The sequence below is a fragment of the Brassica napus genome, chromosome A4, assembly GCF_020379485.1.
Source record: "Brassica napus cultivar Da-Ae chromosome A4, Da-Ae, whole genome shotgun sequence".
NCBI classification, from domain to species: domain Eukaryota; kingdom Viridiplantae; phylum Streptophyta; class Magnoliopsida; order Brassicales; family Brassicaceae; genus Brassica; species Brassica napus.
In genome coordinates this window covers 9,666,561-9,673,497 of record NC_063437.1, presented here as the reverse complement: position 1 = coordinate 9,673,497, position 6,937 = coordinate 9,666,561, and the positions used below count along the sequence as shown (strand labels likewise).

The 6,937-nt window shown below is 31.2% G+C and overlaps 1 pseudogene; it reads left to right on the top strand.

Moving 5' to 3' along the window:
* The first annotated feature begins 282 nt into the window (after positions 1-282).
* Positions 283-3,783, top strand: LOC106448271 (annotated as a pseudogene).
* Positions 3,784-6,937: the final 3,154 nt, after the last annotated feature.

Sequence of the window (6,937 nt, the reverse complement as noted above, 5' to 3'; positions counted from 1 at the left end):
GAAATTAGGAGTTTTAGAAATTTACAATCTAATATAGCATAGTTTTGCCGTGATTTATGAATGTATAAAGAAAAAGAGATTTACTTCATCAAAAGAAAAAGAGATTTACAATTTAAAAACACAAACCAAAATCAGTCTCAAAGAAGAAATAATTACTTTGGCTTTATATAGTTTTTAACACTAAACCTCTATTGACCAATGCAAACGAATTTTCTTTTGTTTAACTCTATAACCAATTACCGGTTAAATTATGTGAGTAATCATTTTCTGATCCCACTACCAATGTTGACAGGGCTAAAACGATTAGGCGTAAGCCTCAGCCCTCAGGGTGAGGTAGTGTCTAATCATACATAACGAGCTTGAGTTTGAATACCAAAATTGTGAATACCAGATTAAGATCCACAACCTGCATGAGATAAATATTATATACATAAATTATTTTTATATATTATTATTTATTTTAGTTTTGAATATATTATAAAGTAATTAAACAATATATATATATATATATATATATATATATATTGAATAATTTAAAATTCAGTAACTATCTATCTATCTATTTATATAAAATAGAGTTTGCTTTCTTCTTATAAAGCCACCTAGGATTCTAGCTAGATAAGTCACTTCATACTCTTCCGCCACGTGTCCCGAGCATGAAACTCACCGTTTCATTAACTCTGGTGCGGGCTTGGACTGTGTAATCGCGTGCCTGGGCCTAATCCTGAAGAATCGATACATTGGCGTTCGTTAGTCATCTTCGTCCGACTCCTTCGCGGCCAGGAGCTCAAGCCTTGCCTCTTCGAAGAGTGGATGGCCAACAACATCGCTCCCAGCGGTCAGCTAACCACCAACACCGACGCCGAGAACCTTCCCGGCTTCCCCAAAGGCATCCTCGGCATCGACATCGTCGACAAGTTCCATAAGCAATCAGAGAGGTTCGGCACCGAGATCTTCACGGAAAGGTCACCAAGGTCGATTTCTCCTCAAGGCCATTCAAGCTCTTCACCAATTCGAGAACTGTGCTCGCTGACGCACCGATGCCGTCATCATCTCCATCGGAGCTGTTGCGAAACGGCTGAGCTTTGCCGGATCTGGGCATGTGCTGTATGTGACGGCGCCACTTCGATCTTCACGAACAAGTGATATATGGTATTTTATACATCTTGTATATATGCTTTTCAATTGGCTTTCAAGTTTTTATCGAGTCTTTCTAGTCCTTTTCGAGTCATTACAGGTCTGGAGTTGCATTGGATGGGAGATGGACCAGCTGGAACAAAAGAGGCAGAGAACAATGCAATTTGGTGATTTTTACGCAGAACAGTCTTGATGACTGTTCCTGATAGCGGAGCAACCCGAGTGACTGTTCCGGATAGCGGAGCAACCCGAGTGACTGTTCTAGATAGAGCGGAACAACCCGAGTGCATGTTCCAGCGGCAGAGATTTTTAAGGAAACTACAACCTATTTCGGGATTTGCCCTAATCTCTCTATTTTCTCTCCCAGCCGCATGTGGCTTTGATATATCTTCTTTTTCTGTTTCTCCTGACTATTTTGCACTATTTTTGGAGAAGAAACCAGACCTTAGAGTTGGAGACTTGAGATTTTGCTACTTTGTAAAGGGAGAAGGCCATCTCTCTCGACTTAGAGAAGAACCCCCCTGAACCCTATTACTTTATTTCAGTCATATTTCATGTTGCTTTATATCTCTGTCTCTGTGTTTTCTTGCTTCATGGCTGAGTAGTCAGCTTGCTTAGTCTAGGGTGTTAGGGTGTTAGATCTGTGAGCTTGACATAAATAAGTTAAATCTCGATTGTCTTCATTCACTGTTGTTCTTAAGGCTTGCATCAAGTTAACCACTTAGTGCCTGATTCTAGGTTTAATCTATTCATCAAAAGTGTTATAGGTTGCTAGACATAACTTGAGTGAGCATCATATCCCTAACTAGCGAAAGTAGATGTTAGGGTGTTTTGTGAACATATCGGACTTGATCTTAATGTTTGTCATTGCATCTCAGTCCAAACGACAGTTTAGGTACTGAGATCGATTGACAAAAGGTGAAGCACCACGACAGTGGGCTGATCTATCTTAAGTGATCCGAGTTCTAGACTGGTATTTAATCGAACTTGAATAACTGTTTGGCTCACACTTGTTTAACACCCGACCAAACTACCCTAGGCTAGCATTTTAATCATCTGAAATCTTTAATTAATCTTATTACTTGCTTGTTACGAAACCTTAATCTCAAAACTCCATCATTGTTTTAGCTAAGTATTGATCCCATAAAGATAAAGTGTACTCGTTGGTCTCTGTGGATTCGATCCTAAAGTGCTACATCGACATACCATTCGATTGTGGTAGTGTGCACATTAGGTTGTGTGTATACACGTAATATCAACAAGCCTCTGGTGGTTATCGGCGGCGGAGACGGGGCAGCGGAGACTCGGCGATGGAGGAGGCGAGATACGTTCAGGGCGTCGAAGATCATGCAGCAGAGAAAGGCGTGCTTGGTGGTTTGAAGGTGAAGAACGTTGTTACTGGTGATGTTTCGGATTTGAAAGTGTATGGGTTGTTCTTTGCGATTGGTCATGAGCCGGCAGCGAAGTTCTTGGATGGGCAGCTTGAGCTTGATGAGGATGGGTATGTGGTGACCAAGCCTAGTACCACTAAGACTAGCGTGGTTGGTGTGTTCGCTGCTGGAGATGTGCAAGACAAGAGCTATAGGCAGGCCATTACAGCTGCAGGAACTGGTTTGTTTTCCACATCTCTATTTATATTTATAGAAAAGTAGATAATAGAGTATCTGATATTTAATTGTTGCTTAATTACATAGTGGTTTGAGGAACCCTTTTTAGCTTTTTGAAAGTCATTAGCTTTTATTGATGGAACCTGTTCATCTGCTCAATGTGGTTTGTGTTGTTTACTATTTCATTTGTGAGACCATTTTAAGTGGTTTCATGAGTAGTTTGTTGAAGTGAACAATTTTTTAAAAATGTATGATTGCTCTGTTCAAAGTGAGTTGGTTTTTTGAAGTCATTAGCTTTTTATGGTGGAACCCATTCATGTTCTCAAAATGTGTGGCTTTGTATATCATTTGGTTGAGAAATGATTTGTGTTTGCTATAGAGTGTTCATGTGGTTTGTGGTTAAAGTCAAAGTGCCTGCTTTTATCTGTATATCATTTGATTAATTTAAGTAAGTAGTTTGAGACATGATTTGTATTTGCTTTATAATGTTCATGTGGTGTGCGGTTAAAGGGGTATATCTACTTTCATACTCACACTCTTTAGTAGACTAATAGTGGTCATTAGTTGTTCTCGAGAAGCATGCAAGTTAAATTGAACTGTTTCAAGATTTCTTATCTTAATGTTCTCTTGCTAAAAAATAATAATAATTCAGACATATTTTAGCTATTTACACGTTATGGTGTGTGGTCTTTGAACTCTGACTAAGATGAAATCAGATTGTTCTCGAGTGGCTACTTGGTTCCATGAAACCCAATTTGATTAAAATATGGCAATGCAAAAACCGCAAGAAAACAATAATTCAAGGTGGAGTGGATGAGTCTCAAGTTTATTAATTTTTCCCTTTTTAAGTGTACTTTCTTGAACCTAAATTTAAGATACTTAGATATTTTTTTTGTTTATAATATCGTTTTTAATCTACAATTATTTTTTAAAAATGCTTCATAAATTAATGTAAATTCATATAATTTGTTTTCTAGCTTCCCGCCCGTAGGACGGACTGATCCTAGTTATATTTATAATTAGGTCGGTCTGCATAAATAAAAACAGTCATTCTTGTTTCTTTACAACAATTGTATGATAAATAAATCCAAATAATATTTTTATTTATTTTATGTAGTATAATAAATTTAAATGATATTAATATATATATATATATATATTATTTTAATATAGTTATCTATTAAATAATGCATCATATATATATATAATATTTTAATATATTTATCTATTAAATAATGCATCATATGCTTTTATAATCATTTGTATCTTTTAAAAAACCATTGATAACAAAAATGTCAGTGTGTGATTTCTAACAGTTTTAGTAATTTATAATCATTTTAAAAATTTAATGAAAAATTTGAAGTTCAAATTTGAAATTTTTGATACTTTTTCATTGCAAATTTCGAAATTAAAATTATATATGGTATATAATTTAATCAAACGATATTAAAATATATATATATATATATATATATATGTATATATGTTTAATCTGAAAATATATTAAATGAAACTTGATATCCATATGGTTTTATGATCATTTATATCTTGTAATAACAAAATATTTAAACATAAATTTTAATGTGAGATTTTTTAACAATTTTAGTAATTTATAGTTTTTTTTTAAATTCAAACTATAATATATACAAAAAAGGATCAGTTAATTTATTTTAATAATACCCCTAATTATTATACTATTTTATTTGTTTTTATTAATAATAAGCTGAAAGATAAGAATAAAAATAGAAAAATTATTATACATTTGCATCTAGCCTTAAGGATTCTAGGACCGCTCTGTAACCATCTAGTCTTTAAAAGTAATGAATGTATCAGGGTTTTGAGTAAAGTAAGTTTAATTTTCATTCATCCAATTAGGAAATAAAACCAATAAAGGTTCTTCAGTTGTATAATTGTATGTCCCGTAAATTTTTCGCAATTGGAAGAAAACACATCATACGACGCACCAGTATTTATACATATATTTTACATAAATTGTGTGCACTGTAAGGTTGTCATGTGGTATTTTGGCAAAATTCACTTAAATCTTAATGACAAAAATATTTAAACACTATTAATGAATACTAGGTGTTATGTCCGTATATGTGTGCTTAATATTTTTATGAATACTTACAAGTTTATGTTTTATTAATTTAAAAATAAGCATGATAAGTTAATATTTATGTTTTCATAAAGTTTAATCAAACATCAAATTATTTATATATAAAAATTTATTAAAATATATAGGTTTATTATTGTGTTGAAATTTAAAAACACTTACAAATTAGAAATATTTAAGAAAATATATTTATACAAATTTATTGCTTGATTAGTATTTAATTATGATTTTTTATATCTTAATTTTTATGATAGATAAAATTATTTCAAGATAACACCCTAATATTTAACAACTATTAATATTTAATTATAAATTGTTTTAGATTTAATTTAAATTTTAAATTAGAAAATATTATTTAAAGCTAAAAACATAATATATAATAATTATAATTTTCTTAAACCTATATTATTGATATAATTTTTTTTTAATTATATATAAAAATTCATTAAGGGTATCATCGACTTTGACCACTCTAACTTTAACGTGTTCAAAAAATTTACTTTGAAAATAATAGTATAGATAGAATCTAGCTTCTATGATTGTAGATTTAAATTCAGCGATTTGTACTTCTCTTTTGATAAATTAGAATTAGATATACATGATTTAAAATACTATCTTTTTTTTGTCGATTGTATTATTAAGTCTTTTAAGAAAAGAATTCTAAACAATGAGAACTAGCAAAACAAATATAGAAAAGGGATACACCAATAGTGATCCAAAGTAAACTAACACAATTCTATCTTGCGTGTGGATGACCAAAGATTTTCTATATAGAAACTCCATATTTGCTTTTGGAATAGTTGAATCTCAAAGGAGATAATCTTCATATTAATCCAAAAATACCACGTTTTAAACTGAATTGGGAAGGATATCCACACACTTTTTAATACTCCAGTAGTAGTCACCGAGACGAGACAACTCTTTATATTGCTCTATTGAAAATTATAAAATCAAATAGATTACCATTCCATAGAATTTCACGTTCCCTTTCGAAGTAACCATAGTTTGCAATAAGAACTCCATCACCATCAAATGAAGAACCATCAACGATTGAAGCCGGTAAGATCCGTCGCCACCATCCGCATTAGATATGTCAATTACCTTTTCTAAACAGTTCAATTGAACCGGAATTTTTGTCTTACCAAATCTATTGGAAAAAAACATACAAAAGAACAATAAAAAAACACTGCCAGATTTAAGATAAATTGACAATCAAACAAACCAAGTGTTAGAAAGTAAAGCAAATCAAGGAAAAAGAAGCAAAGGAAATCAAACAAGCCGATATCGGAGCTACTGAAGCCTCTGACCATCGGCTTGAAACTAAAAAAAATCTTTCTCTTTTTCTCTCGACGGCTAGGGTTTTTCCAAGGTTAGCTTATAAGTTTTTAACGACAGAGGAAGTTAAATATTTACTCAAAATACTATCCATACACACTTGTTTCATGTATATTAATTATTACTGGTTAGTTCAATCTCTTTTGTTAAAACAAAAACATTATGCCTTTTCTAGGTGGATTTAAGGTGGACCTCCTATTAGATTTGTTATATTTAGATTTGTTATATTTTCTAATCTTAATAAATTTTTATGTTATTAAATTAATTATGATAACAATTTATTAGATATGTTCATAATTTTAGAAAGAATCTCACCTTCATTTTGAGAAAACAAATAAAAAATATCTTATCATTTTTTTTGACGTCAATATCTTATCATTAAAATTGTATTTTTTTTGAAAAATATTAAATGTACCAGATTTTATAACAATATTTGGAGATGTACTTTATATTTAAACATAAAATACATTAACTTTAAAGGTATTTTCAGTTACTTAATCTTAATTATAGATATTCTATATTTTTGTAAACAGATTTATATAATTTTAGCATCTAAATATATACCGAGGACACTATAAAATATATGAACATAATTGCACTTAACTTACGTGATCTAAAATCCCCCAACTCAAAATTTTAAATTTTTCTTATAATCATCTGATAAAATTTAGAAATATTATATTCTGCGCAAATGCGCTGGTTCAAATATAGTGATATTTAATCAATACACACTTATTTCATA